At 37.5% G+C, this 20,613-nt stretch overlaps 1 long non-coding RNA gene across 1 annotated transcript; it reads left to right on the forward strand.

Annotated features, from left to right (window-relative positions):
* Window positions 1-333: 333 nt before the first annotated feature.
* LOC132655236 (uncharacterized) lies at window positions 334-19,901 on the forward strand. Its single transcript, XR_009592967.1, has 3 exons — window positions 334-406; window positions 7,752-8,803; window positions 15,407-19,901. It is a non-coding gene; the product is annotated as an uncharacterized LOC132655236 (long non-coding RNA).
* Window positions 19,902-20,613: the final 712 nt, after the last annotated feature.

Consider the following 20,613-nt stretch of genomic DNA (forward strand, 5'->3'; position numbering starts at 1 on the left):
TCCTCCAAGCAACTGTGCCTTCTTCCTCTGGACTGTCATATTTATAACCCTCAAAGTCCTCAGAATTCGACTAATTCTAGCTGGCAAAGACCTCGCTCCGCATGAGACTCTTAACAGGTGTACACAAACTAAAATCGCCAACTTGGAATTTTAACAAAAACATGTTTACATATCATAAACCAAAACACCCGCAACACCAGTTAATGAGGTTGAAATTTAACCTCTTTTATTGCATTAAAAAATAATCAATGAAATGTGTCAACAATAAGTTTCCATTGGATAAATTCAAACCTGTTGTCACACAGGTGACGCTGGTTAAGATTAGGGGGAAAAACAAGAACTAAATGGCATGAATAAGAGAGAAGAGCTGAAGGGAAGGGGAGACATAATGAAAATAAGAAATAAGGTAAGAAATAAGGTTAGAAAATATTTCTTACCTTAGCCAGGTAAGAAATAAAAATATTTTATATAGATTTGTGAAATTTCCAATAAAACATTTTATCAATTAATACAGTAATATGAAATAGTAAATTTACAGCCTTATAGGCAGTATAATATAAAACAATAGAACAAACTTCTTGGACTCCTTATTATACTGCTTATTAATTGTGTGATCTTGAAATGTATTTCTTCTAAACATCTTTACACAACTAAAAAATGAGATCAAAATCTTTCCTGCTTTAAATCTTGCTTAAATAATAAGTAACTTTTCCAACAATTACTACGACACTGTTACTATATACAAAATCATACATAGTTGTGATGTTTGCACAAAATGACACAAAACAAGGGATTCCTTCCCTAAGAAGGAATTTGGTGCCATAAATATTGTCATCTTCTTTAAGAATACAAAAACTTGGGGCTAGAGAGGTAGCTTGGTAGTTAAAAGCATCTACTGCTCTACAGAAGACCAGAGTGTGTTTCTCTGTACTGACATAGTGGCTCATAAACTGTAACTCCAGTTTCAGCATTATTAAAACCATCTCTTTTGGTTTTAATGGTCACCGCCTTCTCATGGCACACATACATACATTGTGGCAAAATATCCATACACATAAAATAAATAATAAAATATTTAAATTACTAGGCATTAAAATGAAAGACTATAAAAACTTAATTATAAAGCATTATTACTATAAAATAATTGAACATACAGCCAGTAATTGCAATTAAATCTCACACAGAGTGCACATCTTCATTTTTATCTCACACACACATGCACATACAAATACACACTTTAATGTGAAGTGAAATTCCTGTATTACCACAAATCTCTTTCATATTTGTGCTATTTGGGGGTTTATATCAGTCCAAATTGTTAAAGGAATTTCACTGAACCCCCAGATCTACACTAACATTACTCTTTGGGTAACCTACTACAAAGATATATGAAAAGTATTTTGTTTGTTGTCGGAGGAGGAAGTATATCTTCTTTTTGTCTATATTTATATGACCTATAATCTAAACCTTTGGATGTAAATATGTAGTTATGATAATAATGTCAACTTTATTTTCATAAGAAGAAAATTAACATTAAATAAAACTTCAAAATATTTTTTCACAGCTTTTTCAGATTATGTTTTCTAAAGCCATGATTATCCATGAATTACTGACATTTGGAAGGTTTACATGCTGTTACAAAAACAAATATAAATAAGCACTTCTAAGGAAGTACTTGATCTATTAAATGAAAAGTCTTGCTGGTTTTAATTGTCTTAAATTCTAGACAGCAGCACTCAATCCTGAGAAGTAAAAAGCCTGCACAGTATGAAGACTCTGAAGGCACAGTCCCCTCCTCCTCACTCATTGAACCACTGCAAATCTCATTAAGAATAAAAGTCTTCAATAGTTTAGGAAAACTCTTCAATTCACAGTGTTTTGTGTAGGCCAAAAAAAATGTTTTTAAGTTATGACATGTTTCTTAATCAACTATATTACTTCTAGGATGATGCCGGTTGATGTGACAATCAAACCATAGAGTTAAGATATTTGGTTTTATTTTTTGTTTTGTTTTGTTTTACACAGGGTTCCTCTGTGTAGCCTTGTTTGGCTTGGAATCGCTTTGTACACCAGGTTGACCTCTAACCCACAGAGAACTGCCTGCCTCTGCCTCCTTTAGTGCTGTGATCATAGGCATGCTTTGGGAATGTAAAGTGAATATATATATATATATATATATATATATATATATATATATATTAAGAAAAAAGAAAAGAAAGACTCTTAAATTCCCACCATCGACTGTTCTCTTAGAAATGGATGAGGACAACCAAAATGCCACAGTGAAATGTTAAACAAAGAAAATGTATTTGTTGACAGATGGAAACTTAAATTTAAAGCAATGACAATGTGTGAATAAATAGGGCTGGTTCTGAATGCATTAAGGAATAGGTTGTAAATCTGTAATAAAGTTGCAATCACCAATCACCATAAAGTAACTTGGAAAATATTTCTAACATTTTAAATTATTCTAACTGGAATCAGGAATTCAGAAATGAAGCTCTTTATGCAGAAGTCTACCAAGTGTGGATTATGCTTTTGTAAACATGTATATGAATAATGAATTAAAGACATAGGTAAGATTTATATACCTTTATTTAATGTCCTCTAAGGATATACATATATACTATTTTTAAATACTCATCCCAACAGGGCATATAGAAAATTAAATCATTCATTACCCATAAAGGTTACGTTAGAGAAATTGTAAAGCATTCTTCCTTATATTATTTCCATACCTGTTTCTTCCAGTTTCTGATATCAAGTCATTCTCATTTTAACCTCTGAGCTTAGGAATGATTTTCCCCTTTCTCTGTCATCCCACACTCTCACAGACCATGCATCACAGCAGGCGGCATCTGCAATAGAACACCCTTGTTCAAATATAACCATCATGTCCAAAACAGAACCTCCATAAATATCAGAAAGCAAAATCTTTGAACATGGGCATATAAAATTATTTCTTCCATAGAATTCTGTAAAATTTCTTTTTGAATTTCTGATGAAACGTGCAAGGTGCCTGAGTGTTTTGGGCTATCTAACTGTATATGTAAATGCCTGTCTCCCTATCACATATAAAAGGAAGGATGACCCATACATTTCCTTTAACATTGTTAAATTGCAGCCCTATTATAGTTTAACGTGTTTAGTAACAATGCTTTTCTTTTAATCAAAGACAAAGTCAGCATGTGAACATCTTTCAACCAGCACATATTTCAAATGGCTTAACATTAGCACATCATGAAAAAATGTTGCTCCAAAATGTATTGCTGTATATAGATATGGGTGGGTTGGGACAGGACAATTGCTTTATCAACAGTAAAAGCTCAGATTAGAACATATCTTTTAAGTTGAAAAATAAATTACAAGCAATTCTTGCCTTTTTTTTTTCCTCTGTAGTATAAGCTTAGAATGAGATTCCCTGCTGGATAGAGTCTTTCAGAGATCTCGGGAATAGGCTCCTGTCCCATTTCCTGTTTTCCCCTTCTTTCAATGTCCATACCATTTGTCTTTATGAATGAGGTTTGATCATCTTACCCATGGGAGAGAGTAAGACCTGGAGAGCACAGGAGCTCCACAAGCAGAGCAACAAAACCAAAAGATCTGGGTATAAAAGTCTTTTCTGAGACTGATAATCCAATCATGGACCATTCGTAGATATAACCTAGAACTCCTGTTCAGATGTAGTCCTTGGCAGCTCAGTATCCAAGTGGATTCCCTAGTAATGGGAATGGGGCTGTCTCTGACATGAACTCAATGGCTACCTCTTTAATCTCCTCTCTCTAATGGTGGAGCAGTCTTGCTAGGCCACAGAGGAGGTCAATGCAGCCAGTGCTGCTGAGACCTGATATGTTAGGGTCAGATGGAAGGCAAGGAGGACCTCCCTTATCAGTGGACTTTGAGTGAGGCATGGGAGGAGATGAGGAAGGAAAGATGGGATTAAAAGTGAATGAGAGAGGGGGGCTACAGTTGGGATACAATGTGAATAAACTGTAATTAAGATATATATATAAATTTAATTTTAAAAGAATCAAAAGTCTCATTTATTGCTTTTTTGTACATAATGAAAAATCAGAATGAGTTCTACTGTGTCTGTGTGTGTGCATATGGACACTAATGGACAAGAAGTTTGTGTCAGATCCCCTGAAACTGGAATTATAGGTACTGTACACCCACTCACATGTGTGCTGAAAATTAAATTCAAGTCCTCAACAACAGTAGTATGTTTTTTAAACAGTGGGATATTTCTTCAAAACCATTAGAAAAATTAATACTCACTTTAAAAATAACTCCTACACTTGATAAACACCTGCAGGAAAGTAGCTGTATATAAAATTAACACACAAAAATTGGTACCTCCTTATATATAAATACAAAATGACTGAACAAGAAATCAGGAAAATAATAACTTTAACAATAGCCTTATATAAATTATCTTGGTGTAACAATAACCAGGCAAATGAAAAACTAGTATGTAAATGTTATTTATTCCCTCAAATGAAAGAATGAGATGAGAAACATTCCCAAGCTTTTAAAGCTCTTTCTTGCATTGAATCTGTAGATTGCTTTTGGTAAGATGGCCATTTTTACTATGTTCATCCTGCCAAGCCATGAGCATCGGAGATCTTTCCCATCTTCTCATATCTTCTTCTAATTCTTTCTTCAGAGACTTGAAATTTTTTTCATACAAGTCTTTGACTTGCTTGGCTAGGGTTACACCAAGGTACTTTATGTCATTTGTGGCTATTGTGAAGGGTGTTGTTTCCCTAATTTCTTTCTCAGCCCTTTTGTCTTTTGTATACAGGAGTGCTACTGATTTTTTTGAGTTAATTTTGTATCTAGCCACTTTGCTGATGGTGTTTATCAGTTGTAGGAGTTCCCTGGTAGAGTTTTTGGGGTCACTCGTGTATACTATCATATCATCTGCAAATAGTGATAATTTGACTTCTTCTTTTCCGATCTGTATCCCCTTGATCTCCTTCAACTGTCTTATTGCTCTAGCAAGGACTTCCAGCACTAGGTTGAAGAGATATGGAGAGATTGGGCAGCCTTGTCTTGTACCCGATTTTAGTGGGATTGCTTTAAGTTTCTCTTCGTTTAGTTTGATGTTGGCTATGGGCTTGCTGTATATCGCCTTTACTATGTTTAGATATGTGCCTTGTATCCGTGATTTCTCCAATACACTGAGGAAATCCAAACAATCATTAGGACTTACTTCAAAAGTCTATATGCCACAAAATTTGAAAATCTAAATGAAATGGACAATTTTCTTGATCGATTTGACTCACCAAAGCTGAATCAGGACCAGGTAAATCAACTAAATAGTCCTATATCCCCCAAAGAAATAGAAGCAGTCATCAAAAGTCTCCCATCCAAAAAAAAGCCCAGGACCAGATGGCTTCAGTGCAGAATTCTACCAGACCTTCAAAGAAGAGCTAACACCAATTCTCTTCAGACTATTCCACAAAATAGAAACAGAAGGAACATTACCAAACTCATTTTATGAAGCCACAGTCACCTTGGTACCTAATCCTCACAAAGACTAAAAAAAGAAAGAGAATTTCAGGCCAATCTCCCTTATGAACATTGATGCAAAAATACTTAACAAAATACTTGCAAACTGAATCCAAGAACAAATAAAAAATATTATCCACTATGACCAAGTAGGCTTCATCCCAGGTGTGCAGGGGTGGTTCAATATATGGAAATCCATCAATGTGATCCACTATATTAACAAACTGAAAGAAAAAAACCACATGATAATCTCCCTAGATGCTGAAAAAGCCTTTGACAAAATCCAACATCTTTTTATTTTTTTAAAGCATGCCTGTTATTTATGCATTTATTCAGTGGAGAGCTGCATGTATCCAAAGAGATCCATACTTATCACCCTGTATAAAACTCAATTCTAATAGAGAAAACAAACTCAATTTAAGGTGAGATGCACTGAAACTGATAGAAGAAAAAGGAGGGGTTAATCTCAAACTCATTGCCACAAAAAAAAGAATTTCTGAACAGGACAACTATAACACAAACACTAAGTACAGCAATTAATAAATGGGAGCTCATGAAACGAACAGTCTTCTGTAAATTGTTAGTTTCACAAGCTAACCATTGACAAAGACAACATTATTTTCAAAGAGTGCAGGGTACATAATGGGGAAAGATTTTTTTACCAACTACACATTTGGTAGAGGGCTAATCTCTTTCTCTCTCCTCTCTCTCTCTCTCTATATATATATATGTGTGTGTGTGTGTGTGTGTGTGTGTGTAAAAAACTAAAAAAATAGTGATATAACTAAACAGAATTCTCAGAAGACAAAACATAACTGTCTGTGAAACATTTAAGAAATGTTCACCATCTTCAGTACTCAGGGAAATGCAAAACAAAACTGCTTGCAATTCCATCTCATACCTATGAAAATGGACAAGATCAATAATGCAAATGACACTTCATGCTAGCGATGATGTGGTATGAAAGGAACACTCATACACTGCTAGTAGGAGGGCAAACTCACAGAGGTTATGTGAAAAATCAGTGTGGTGGTTGGGACTAGAAATGCCTCAAGATTCATCTATACCACACTTAGACACATACCCTAAGGACGCTTCACCTACTGCAGAGACTCATTGCTGCTCTACTCATAATAACCAGGAATTCAAAACAGCTTAGTTGTTCTTCATGAGATGAAGGGAAAGAGAAAATTTGGCCTTTTTACAAAACTAGATAGTCTTCAGCCATTAAAAAGATAAAATAATGAAATTTTTAGGTAAATGGATTCAGCTAAAGAGAACCACCCTAAATGAAGTAAATAGACCCCAAAAGTCCAATGTAGTATGTATTCCTTTATATGTAAATATTAGTTTTCAGGTCATCCATATGTAAGCTAGAGTCCATGTTACCATAGAGGACAGACATAAAGTAAGAAACTATTCTGGGAGGGTTGGCTGTCCACATAAAATGGAAATAGAATATAGTGATGAATGGATAGGCTAGGGAGACTAGAATACCAGGATAAAACAGGAGCAGAGAACGTAGAGTTGGGTAAAGTGAAGAATATGTGGAGAGACACCTAAACATAAGGGCCATTTGAGTAGTAATATGAAAACCTAATATAGTAGAAGCATCCTAAAATATGTACATATATTCAGGTGATGTAAATTGAATCAACAAAAAAATAAGAATGAGAGAGCCCCAAACTCTACATTTCTCATGACCAAATGAAGCCTCCAGTTCCAGGAATGTGTTATATCTGAGATGTTAAAAACAAAAAGAGCCAAATGGAAATTGTGAAACAAACTTGTCTATTACCAAGGCTATTGGTGACTTGATGATAAGACTATTGATGAAGACATTACTTACATAACTCTCTGAACATGAAAAGGTAAAGCTGGTGCCTACCTAGAACCTTCACTACTGACTAGTGATCATGATATGTGAAGGTACTTTGCATGCTTTCAGGGGAGAAAGATAAACCACCAATGAATTTATAAAACCTCCAGTCTACAATTGTAACCTGCCTATAATATACACTAGTATAATGATGGCACAAATCTTGTAGGTACAACCAAATAATATTTATTATATTTAAGATCCACTCCACGTAATGGAACCCATCCCTGACACAGCTTGGGTAGAAGAGAATCTAAGACCAGATCAGCCCAGGGCATAGGGTAAAGCTAAATAGTACTATTATATTAAAGGAATATACTTTGAATTGACTTCAAATGACCTTCTTTTATACTCATAGATCAATGTTTTGTTCAGCCATCATCAGAGAAGCTCACTCACGATGTAGATGGGAACAAACACAGAGACCCACAGCTGGACTATATGCAGACTGAGATATCTTGGAAGACTCAGTCCTAACTCAGATGTCTCCACGAAGGCTCAAGAATCCCTGTAGAAGAGGGGGCGGAGCCAAGATGGCGACTAGCACACACAGTTTCTGAGTGGTGGGATACCTGAACTTCTGAGTTGGTGAAAGGAAGGACCCCTAACCCAGGAAAACCACGGTGAGGCTTTCTGAACAACAGGGAACATCGCAGGAGGTGAAAACTTTGGTCTCGGGTCACCCGGGGACTTGTTTGGGGAAGGAGAGAAACGATCTTGCCGCACTCCCTTCCCCCAGACCTCCTTCCTCCTCGGCACAGCGGCACAGCGGACTCATCTTTCTCAGCACAGACCTAACTGCCTGGGGTATACAGCCCCTGAGACAGAGCCCCAAGCACTTTAGCGGCAGACAAAAGCCAGCAGTATGTGTCCCGGAGTCCCAGATTCACACAGCAGCTGCACCATCCTCCCAGGGCGCAAATCTGCTAGACACCATACTAGCTCCACAGGATCGCCATCACTGATGGTATGGCCCGCCCAATCCCACAGTGACAGAGAATACGCTATATAGTCACCAAAACCAGGCAGAAACGTCATACAACCTGGACACACCAGGCGCTGGGCCTCCCAAGCTTGGAGAGCACAAGGAAGAGACCCCAGGACTTCCCAGAAAGCATTGGGACTAGCGACCCAGTCTCCAGTTACAGCGGGACTTGGCGGCGGAGCAGCACTGAACTGGTGGGGCACCACAGCCCTCCAGTTTAAGACTAACCAGGGCCAAACCAGAGAACAGAGAGCCTGGTTACCCCATCCCTGCTGAAGTGACCACCCTGAAATCTCCAGCTGCAGCAAGACCTCAGAACCTGGCAGTGACAGCAGCACAGAACTGGCGGAGCACATCAAAGAAGCAGGGCCAAACCAGAGAGCAGAGAGCCCCGGATACCAAGATCTCTGCCAAGATATCTGCCTGTAAGTGAGTGCACCCTTGAGAATCTGCAGTTCCCCAGATCCTGGGTCCTTCTAAATCAGAAGCCAGGCATTGAACACCCTTCCCACCTACATACCCACTTTGGGAAACAGAGGGGCACTAGGGACATTGAAGTTCCTGCCCTGTGGGCCTGATTGAGGAGCTAAGACAGTTAATGCCAGAAATTGCGCTGCGATCATCATTAGCGCCTGCGACATATACAGTGCAGAGCCCCTCCCACACACTCAAGGGTTCAACATTAGCCATCACTCTGTCCCTCGAGAAACACGTCCACGCACACTTACACACACAGACACACACATGCGCGCACACACACGCTTGCATTTGCCCCGTTTGCGCCTGCGTACTTTCCTCCCACAGGTACAGCTAGTCCTCAGCACACGCTGAGAGTACTCAGCTTCCTGAAGAACTCTCCAGACACCAGAGAGAGACAGCACCAGTCTGATCTGCAGAATCCAAAAACAAACAGGGAAGGTTTCAGATAAGACAATGGCCAGGGGTAGGCAAAGAACACTTCCAACATAAATCAGGACATCATGACTTCACCAGCAAACCCCAAAATCGATGGATACTCCAATTCAGCAGAAGCACAGGAAAATGATTTTAAAGCCATGATTGCCCAATTATTTGAGGCTCATAAGGAGGAAATGAATAAATCTTTCAAAGAGTTGGCCAGTCAATTGGAGCTAAAGAAAGAAGAAATAGACAAAATCCTTAAAGAAACACAGGCAAACATAGCCAAACAAATAGATACACAAGTAGAGGAAAAATTAGTGGCATATAAGAAGGAAATGAAAAAAGAAATAGAGGCCATCGTAGAGAGACAGGAATCCAAATTCAAACACATGAAAGAAATGGTGCAAGGCATGAAAACAGAATGAGAATCAATAAAGAAAACACAAAATGAGAAAACCCTTGAGCTGGAGAACTTGGAGAAAAGATCAAGAACCACAAAAGTAAGCATCACCAACAGAATACAAGAGATGGAAGAGAGAATCTCTGAAGCTGAAGACACACATGCAGAAATGGATACTTCTCTCAAAGAAAAAGTAAAATCAGAAAATTTCCAATCACAAAATATCCAAGAAATCAAGGATGCTATGAAAAGACAAAATCTAAGAATAATAGGAATTCATGAAAAAGAAGACTCCAGACTCCAAGGTCCAGAAAATATTTTCAAGAAAATCATAGAAGAAAATTTTCCCAACTTAAAGAGAGATGTCCATAAATATACAAGAGGCCTACAGAACTCCAGATAGACTAGACCAGAAAAGAAACACATCATGTCACATCATAGTCAAAACACTACATCTACAGAACAAAGAAAAGATATTAAAAGAAGCAAGGGAAAAAGGCCAAGTAACATATGAAGGTAGACCTATCAGAATCACACTGGACTTCTCATCAGAAACTATGAAAGCCAGAAGGGCCTGGGCAAGCATCATGGAGACTCTAAGAGATCACAAATGTCAACACAGACTACTATACCCTGCAAAGCTTTCAATCAACATAGATGGAGAAAACAAAATATTCCATGACAAAACTAAATTTACACAATATCTACACAGCAAACCAACCCTACAGAAGATACTAGAAGGAAAATTCCAATCCAATGAAAACAAATTCACCCAAGAAAACAGGGCATACAGATAATATCCCAACAAAAATGAAAAGAAAACAAGCAATGAAACAGGGTTAGATCACCGACTCCATTACAAAAGGAACTAACATGCATTGGTCACTATTATCTATCAATATCAATGGACTCAACTCACCAATAAAAAGACACAGGTTAACAGAATGATTAAGGAAACAGGATCCAACATTCTGTTGCATCCAAGAAACACACCTATGCAACAAAGATAAACACTACCTCAGAGTAAAGGGCTGGAAAACAGTTTTTCAAGCAAATGGTTCCAGAAAACAAGCTGGAGTAGCCATCCTAATATCTAATAAAATAGACTTTCAACCCAAGTTAATCAAAAAAGATAAAGAGGGCCACTATATTCTCATCAAAGGAAAAATCCACCAAGAGGACATCACAATCTTGAATATCTATGCCCCAAATACAAGAGCACCAACATTTGTAAATGAAACATTATTAAAGCTTAAATCATACATTGATCCTAATACCTTAATAGTGGGAGACTTCAACACTCCACTCTCACCAAGGGAATGATCAACTAGACAGACACCAAATAGGAAAATAAAAGCACTCACAGAATCCCTAAATCAAATGGACCTAATAGACGTCTACAGATCTTTCACCCAAACTCAAAAGAGTACACCTTCTTTTCAGCACCGCATGGAACCTTTTCCAAAATAGACCATATAGTGGGTCACAAAGCAAACCTCAACAGATACATAAGGATTGAAATAATCCCTTGTATACTACTGACCACCATGGACTAATGCTAGACATCAACAACAACAGAAACAACAAAAAGCCGACACGCACATGGAAACTGAACAACTTACTACTCAATGACAGCTGGGTTAAGGAAGAAATAAAGAAAGAAATTAAAGACTTCCTAGAATTCAATGAAAAGGAAGGCACAACATACCCAAATTTATGGGACACATTGAAAGCAGTGCTCAGAGGAAAATTTATAGCACTAAATGCCTGCAAGAAGAAATTCGTAACATCACATACAAACAACTTAATGGCCCAACTGAAAACCCTAGAAAAAAAAGAAGCAGATACACCCAAGAGGAGCAGACGGCTGGAAATAATCAAACTAAGGGCTGAAATCAATCAACTAGAAACAAATAAATCTATTCAAAGAATCAATGAAACAAGAAGCTGGTTCTTTGAGAAAATCAACAAGATAGACAAACCCTTAGCCAAACTAACTAAAAAGCAGAGAGAAACTATCTAAATCAGCAAAATCAGAAATGAAAATGAGGACATAACCACAGACACTGAGGAAATCTAAACAATTATTAGGTCATACTACAAAAGCCTATATGCCACAAAATTTGAGAATCTAAATGAAATGGATAATTTTCTTGAAAGATTCCATCTACCAAAACTAAGTCAAGATGAGGTATAAAGACTGATTAGCCCTATATCTCCCAAGGAAATCAAAGCAGTCATTAACAGTCTCCCCTCCAAAAAAAGCCCTGGACTAGATGGCTTCAGCGCAGAATTCTACAAGACCTTCAAAGAAGTGCTAACTCCAATTCTCCTCAAGCTATTCCACAAAATAGAAACAGAAGGAACACTACCAAACTCATTCTATGAAGCCACAGTCACCTTAATACCTAAACCACACAAAGACCCAACAAAAAAAGAGAACTTCAGGCCTTTCTCTCTTATGAACATTGACGGAAAAATACTCAATAAAATACTTGCAAACCGAATCCAAGAACACATCAAAGATATCATCCACCATGACCAAGTAGGCTTCATCCCGGGCATGCAAGGGTGGTTCAACATACGGAAATCCATCAATGTAATCCACCACATAAACAAACTGAAGGAGAAAAACCACATGATCATCTCCTTAGATGCCGAAAAAGCATTTGACAAAGTCCAACACCCATTCATGGTTAAAGTCTTGGAGAGATCAGGGATACAAGGCACATACCTAAAGATAGTAAAGGCGATATACAGCAAGCCTATGGCTAACATCAATCTCAATGGAGAGAAACTTAAATCAATCCCACTGAAATCAGGGACAAGACAAGGCTCTCCATTGTTCCCATATCTCTTCAACATAGTCCTTGAAGTCCTAGCCAGAGCAATAAGACAACTAAAGGAGATCAAGGGGATACAAATCAGAAAGGAAGAGGTCAAAGTGTCACTATTTGCAGATGATATGATAGTATACATGAGCGACCCCAAAAATTCAACCAGAGAACTCCTTCAGCTGATAAGCACCTTCAGCAAAGTGGCAGGATACAAAATCAACTCAAAAAAATCAGAAGCCCTCCTATATACCAAAGACAAAAAGGCTGAGAAAGAAATTAGGGAAACAACACCCTTCACAATAGCCACTAATAACATAAAGTACCTTAGTGTGACTCTAACCAAGCAAGTGAAAGACCTGTTTGAGAAAAACTTCAAGTCTCTGAAGAAAGAAATCGAAGAAGATATCAGAAGATGGAAAGATCTCCCGTGCTCATGGATTGGTAGGATTAACATTGTGAAAATGGCCATACTGCCAAAAGCAATCTACAGATTCAATGCAATTCCCATCAAAATACCAACTCAATTCTTTACAGACCTTGAAAAAAAGATTCTCAGCTTCATAAGGAGAAACAAAAAACCCAGAATCTCCAAAACGATCCTGTACAACAACAGATCATCTGGAGGTATCTCCATCCCTGATCTCAAGCTGTACTACAGGGCAACAGTAATAAAAACTGCATGGTATTGGCATAGAAACAGAAAGGAGGATCAAAAGAACCGCATAGAAGACTCAGAAATAAATCCACACACCTATGAATACTCGATATTTGACAAAGAAGCCAAATCCATTCAATGGAAAAAGACAGCATCTTCAACAAATGGTGCTGGACCAACTGGATGTCCACATGCAGAAAAACGAAAATAGATCCATATTTATCACCCTGCATAAAACTAAAGTCAAAGTGCATCAAGGACGTCAACATAAAACCAGATACCCTAAATCAATTGGAAACAAAAGTGGGGAACAGCCTAGAACTCATTGGCACAGGAGACAACTTCCTGAACAGAACACCAACAGCACAGGCTCTAAGAGCAACACTCAATAAATGGGACCTCATGAAACTGAAAACTTTCTGTAAAGCAAAGGATACTGTCATCAAAACAAAACGACTGCCTACAGATTGGGAAAGAATCTTCACTAACCCTTTATCTGACAGAGGACTAATATCCAGTATATACAAAGAACTAAAGAAGCTGAAAAGCAACAAACCAAGTAATCCAACTAAAAAATGGGGAACAGAGCTAAACAGAGAATTCTTGACAGAGGAATATCGAATGGCAGAAAAACACTTAAAGAAATGCTCATCCTTATTAGCCATCAGGGAAATGCAAATCAAAACGACCCTGAGATATCACCTTACACCCATCAGAATGGCCAAGATAAAAAACTCAAGCGATAACACATGCTGGAGAGGTTGTGGAAGAAGGGGAACCCTCCTCCACTGCTGGTGGGAATGTAAACTGGTACAACAACTCTGGAAACTATCTGGCGCTTTCTAAGAAAATTAGGAATAGTGCTTCCTACAGACCCAGCTATACCACTGCTAGGTATATACCCAAAGTTCGTTCAAGTACACAAAATGGATACTTGCTCAACCATGTTTATAGCAGCTTTATTTGTAATAGCCAGAACCTGGAAACAACCCAGATGTATATCAACGGAGGAATGGGTACAGAAATTGTGGTATTTTACACAATGGAATACTACTCAGCAATCAAAAAGGAGGAAATCATGAAATTTGCAGGCAAATGGTGGGATCTAGAAAAGATCATTCTGAGTGAAATATCCCAGAAGGAGAAAGACAAACATGGGATATACTCACTTATAGAGACCTATAAGATATGATAAACATAATGAAATCTATACACCTAAAAAAGATAATCAATTGAGCGGACATGGGGTAAGATGATCAATCCTCGTTTAGAAAGACAGATGGGATGTGCATTGAACGTATGACAGGAGTCTACTGAGCGCATCTGAAAGACTCTAACTAGCAGTGTTTTCAAAGCAAAGACTCATGACCAAAGCTTTGCCAGAGTACAGGGAATCATAAGAAAGAAGGGGAGTTAGTCTGATGGGGAAAGGATAGGAGCTCCACAAGGACCAAATATATCTGGGCACAGGGTCTTTTCTGAGACTGACATTCAACCAAAGACCATGTATGTATATAACCTAGAACCTCCACTCAGATGTAGCCTGTGGTAGCTCAGTAACCAATTGGTTTCCCAAAGTGAGGGGAACAAGGACTATTTCTAACAGGAACTCAATGGCTGGCTCTTTGGTCTCCCCACCCCTGAAGGGAGGAGCAGTCCTGTTAGGCCACAGAGGAGGGCTTTGCAGCCAGTCCTGAAGATACCTGATAAAACAGGATCAGATGAATGGGGAGGAGGTCCCCCCCTATCAGTGGACTTGGAAAGGGGCACGGTGGAGATGAGGGAGGGAGGGAGGGAGGGACTGGGAGGGAATGAGGGAGCAGGATACAGCTGGGATACAGAGTTAATAAAATGTAACTGATAAGAAAAAATAAAATTAAAAAAAATAAAAAAAGAAATAAATTTATACAAATTAAGCCTTTAAGTTAGTTATGAAATTCATGATCCTACCATATTTACATGCATTGCTTAGCCTCTAACTCTAGAAATCTGTTTTAATTTTCTGGTTCCTTATCATTTTCTGGCTAACTCTCTCTTAGCTGTGTCTAGCTTGTTCAGGTAGGTTTAGATTTTTCAACAACCCTATTTTAGTTAGGGTTCTTAAATGCTTCTACCTCCCTTTCACCTACTGACCAGAGGGAAGGGAGAATGAAAGGCTTTAGGAAAGGGGGTTTTAGATCTTTTTAGAAGTAGTTCCTTGGGATGAGTCCAATATTTGTTGTACTGATACCAACAGCCAATCCAAATGCCAACATCAAACAGCAACAGGAATCAACATGATTCAGCAGAAAGAGCAAGACTTCACTGAATCATAATTAATCAGCAAAAGCCACAAGACTCAGTTGGATTGCCCAGAGAAATTTTCTGGAACGTTTCTCTTTTTGAAGTGAAGAATGGAGACCAGAGAGGCTATGTAGATCCAAAACAAAACAAAACATCACATGCCCTCTCACAAGAGAGCTTCCAGCAAAACATCACATGACAAAACTGAGTCTTCAAAGAAACCAGAAATTTCCACTCATGTTTTGTCTTATACCTGTCTCTGTAAAACTCTCCTGGTAAAACCTGTGCTCTCTTAAATAGTCTCTCTTTCCTGTACTCTTCTATGAGTTGGGCATATCCTGTTCTTTCAAAACTTTCTCTGATTGGTCACTTTGTCTGGCCTTCAATTAGACATCATTGTTTTGGATTAAAGGCGTATATTAAGGGTGTGTCTATATTCTAGCCAGGTATGTGGCATGTTTGCATTACAGCTGGATCACACAGACTTAAGTCTTTGGATGTGATACCTTGCCAGAGTAGCCATATTGCTGAAGTAAAATTCATCTATAGCTCCTAGTGGTGACAAAAGAAAGGAAGTAGATACAAGCCCTCATCCTTAATCTAGAAGCAGTCTCCAAAGGATAATTACTTGGAATTAGTTTTCTCCAATTATTATTATTTTCATGCCTATTTGCATTCTAAGAAGAAAGGAAAAAATTAAGGAAGGAGAATGGAAGAAAAGAAGGAAGGAAGGAAGGAAGGAGGGAGGGAAGGAAGGAGGAAAGAAAGAAAGAAAGAAAGAAAGAAAGAAAGAAAGGGAAGAAAGAAAAAGAAAGGGTATGGATTTGGGTGGTTAGGGAAGTAGGAAGTATCAGGGATGAGCTGAGAGAGGAGAAACTATGATTAAAATATATTGTATGAAAATAAAATTTATTTTACAATTTAAAAGATCACTTTAAAAATCAGTCATTTTCCTAGTTTCTGACTGTAGATAAATCATGACCTTTAACTTCTGATATTCTTTTATTGTTGTAGAGCCATTGGATTTAATTTCTTACTCCAAAATATGCATCTACTAAACACAGATGTGTATATGCATGCATGTATCACACATGCTCACATGCGCACCCACAAGCATTTACGCACACACACACACTTTATAAGTCTATAACAGAATGCTTTTTACATTTCAGTACGTAAATTATCACTTTCCTTTCAAGGAAAGGTATGATAACAAGACAATGCTTCACCTTTCAATCTGGAACATAAAACATAAAATATGAAACAGCACACTGTAAAGGGATTATGAAAGGATTCTGACCCTTCAGAAACCAAACACAAATGAAGGCCATATGCTTGTTCTAGTTTATGGTGTCATTAAAGCCCCCACACATGACATGGACAAGAGAAACCTGTATAATGTCAAAGAGATTTCCAAGTTGACATCCCAAGACTCTTAGAGAGCCAGAGAGAGATGACCTGATTAGCAGAAACCCTCCAGAAATCTCAGGAGACCTCATCTGAATACCCAGAAGAAAATTACTAACACAGACAATAAGTAGACTACCCACAACTGTGGTGGGGATAGGAATGGCTTCCATAGATTCATGTGTTTGAATGCTTGGCCATAGGGAGTGGCACCATTAGTAGGTATGACCTTGTTGGAGTCAATGCAGCCTTGCTGGAGGAAGTGTGTCACTCTGGCGATGGTTTTTGAGGTTTCCTGTGCTCAAACTCTCCCCTGTGTGGAATTGTACTCTCCTGGCTGCCTTTGGCTTAAGATGTAGAACTCACAGCAACTTCTCTAGCACCATGTCTGTCTTGCAACACCATATTTTCCACTATGATGATAACAGACTAAGCCTCTGAAACTCTAAGCTAGCCCAGTTACATGTTTTCCTTTATAAATGTTGCCATGGTCATGGTGTCTCTTCACAGTAATTAAAACCCTAAGACAAGAAAAGAATCATTCAAAGTTAGAACAAAAGTGGGGGCAATGCTTCCACGGTGAAGCCATGATGAAACTATTATAATTCCTTTTGTACAAAATATCATGATTCATCATAGGAACAAAACCAGCATCAATACTAAGCTCCTTTATTTCTATTTAAAGTGTTCTAACACACTGCAGATTCAAGATATGACTGTTTTTAAGTCATGTGACTATCTCTCACACTCTCATTCAGGATGCAAAAAATGTAAACTACCAAACCAACAGATATAATTGAAATTGTGTGTCATTGAATCAAAATTAATCAGTCAGAAAAGAAGCAGGAGAATGTTACTTATAATAAAAATTCTTCCAAATATCCTAGACCCACATAATTTTTTAGAGGTATGAAATAGGTAAGTAAACATAAATAGAACATTTCCCTTATGTTTACGAGACATTTTAAGTAGATACCTGGAAATTAGGAAAAAGTACAAATAAAATCACTAAAAATAAAACCTATATATGCTGACATGAAGATACATAATTTAACTAATTTTAGCATAGGCATCACAGAAGAAACAGATTACAGTAAGATATCACAATGAAAGCAATTAAAATGTGTGCTAGTTTTTTTGAAGGAGATAGAAAATATAGTAAATTGCATATGGCTTGGTTGGTCATCAAAGTTTCATGTGTTACAGTCTGGGTCAGTAGCAGTACTAGATACGATGAGGCCTTTAGTAGGCATGGCCTATGTGGAGATCTCCAGACACTGTTGGATGGACATCCTCTAGTAGGTTTGAGGTAGCATGCTAAAAAGGTGGTTGAGATAAAATGAGCAAACCTGGCCTCTCTCCATGTCTGTGGCTTCCTGTGTGAGATTTGATCCCGTTCTCACACATGTCTCCACCATTGCGATTTATCATAAAATGGCAAGGTAGAGAAGGTCCTTGCCACAGTGGAATTAAAGCAGGCCTGGTGCACATGAGTCCACAGAATTGTGAGATAAATTAGCTTACTCATTAAGTCAGCGGCTTCAAGCATTTCATCGTAATGCTGTAGGAAGAAAATATGTGAAATTGAATTCAATAATATCTTATTCTTCTTCCTAATAGCTAAAACAATTTCAGCTATTCAAGGTCTTCTCTGCTTTCATTACATTTTAGAATTAGAGGATAATTTTTCTGTTTAAAAATGCATTGTGGTAGGTATATAACACTAATTCATTGATTATATTAGTTTAAGTTGATATCTTAATTATATTCTGGTTTGTAATCAATAAAAATCATGCAATTTTCCCTTTAATTAGATCTTCTTCAGAAACTTCTTTTACTTTTCTGTCGGCAAGAAATACACTAGGCTGTGCTAAGTCAAGGCCTAGATAGCTCAAGTTTTAAATAGTGCTGTTATTTATATTGATAAGCACTTGTTAACAGTAAATGTGAATATAATTTTATATTGGTATTATATACCTCACCATCTTAGACATTCTAGCTAATAATTTTTGTAGGTGCCACTGAATTTTAAGCATTCTTGAGCATGTTATTCTTAAATGTGATACTTTATTTCTTCCTACTAAACTGTATGTAAGTTTTTCAATTCACATTTCTTGACTTTTAGTCTAAAATCACAAATAGACCACTAAATAGAAGAAATTGGGAAATATAAGTTGTCTTGTACCTGAACTCAGAGGGGAAACGATAAGTCTTTATCTGTAAGTTTTTATTACATTTAGATTTGCATATTTTTCTATTAAGGCTTAAACTGTTTGTTCCTCACACATGTTGAAGTTCACACATACCGGTGAATGTCATTTTTTTCTTTTTCAATGCAGTTTATTCAGGAACATTGAACAATCCTCGGACCCCGGGGAAAGCCAGCCCACAGCTTAAATAGCCTCTGGGTAGCCAACCCAGGCGTGCCACGGGGGCAATAAAATAGGATCTTTGCAGATGATCAAGATCAGATGGGCCTATTAAAAGCAAAGCTAATTTTTAACATTCCTGAACTTTCACAAAGGGATATCTGCATGCCTAGGAGAACAGAGGATTCAAGGCAAAAGAATAGACAACTAACAAAGGAAGCTGCCAGAAGCTGTGTGAGAAACATAGACCCCACTCCTCCTTTCACAGACCTAAAATAATCAACCTTTCACACACCTTTTACTTGCAAACTATCCTGAACTAGGAAATTGTCAGATTTTGCTGTCTAAATCCCCAGCCTCTGGTACTCTGTGAAGGCAGCTCTGGGAAGAAATGCTGTTTCCAAGTTGGGGTATGGAATGTTGTTTTGTATTGCTATCCCTGCCCCCCTCCCACCAAAGTCAAGATAGACTGTTGAATTTTGCCAAGCAATTCTTTCCCATTGAGTTGAACATATGATTTTATACTCATTGTATGTGTAATTGAATTGACTAATTTTTAAATGGTAGCACAAACTGTAGGTTTCCAAGACAAATGCCATTTCACCCTGATGCATGTTTCCCTTTTACATAAAGAATTAAGTTTGCCTAAATTGTATTTAAAGGCATATGTAATGTGTTCTATGTTTCTTTATTATCTCCACATGGTCAAAATCACTAGAGAGAGTTGTTTCATCAGTATTTGGGTGCAGTAGAAATCTATCACTGTCTACAGAAGTCAGAAACCCTGCAGTTTCAAACAGAACTGTGGTGTTTGTGAACATGATAGTGTCATCACTGCCTGTAATGTATTTTGACCTGCAGGGCATTATTCAACAAATCCAGATGAATTGGTTATGTATTTTATTCCAGCAAAACCATTTAGTCTTTTTTCTATTATTTAGCATTTAAATAAACAAACCACAACATCATTGTTACTGTTAGTTCCCTGCGATGTATTTAACATTTCAAAACTAAAGTATAGTTATGCTAATGAAGGTGCTTACGAGTCAACTCAAACTGCATTTTTACTGTAGTATCAATGATGGTGCAGAAGGGCTAACAAAAGAATATTAACTACTTGGGATTAAATACAAAGGTCAAGAATATTATTTCTAGTCACTAAAAATACGTGAAATGTTTATTATGATGTTCTTCACAGAATTAATGCAAAACTAAACTTGAGAAGAAAAACAGACTAGCTGAAATAGAACATGATTTTGTTTTATTCCTTTTTTATATCCATTTGTACAACACTTCAGAAAGGAGATGGCTGTAAGTCTGTATAGACATAGATCCATAGATATACTATATGTGAATACATGTGTGTATATGAAAAATAATGTGT

The sequence above is a fragment of the Meriones unguiculatus genome, chromosome 7 (genome assembly GCF_030254825.1).
Source record: "Meriones unguiculatus strain TT.TT164.6M chromosome 7, Bangor_MerUng_6.1, whole genome shotgun sequence".
NCBI lineage: Eukaryota > Metazoa > Chordata > Mammalia > Rodentia > Muridae > Meriones > Meriones unguiculatus.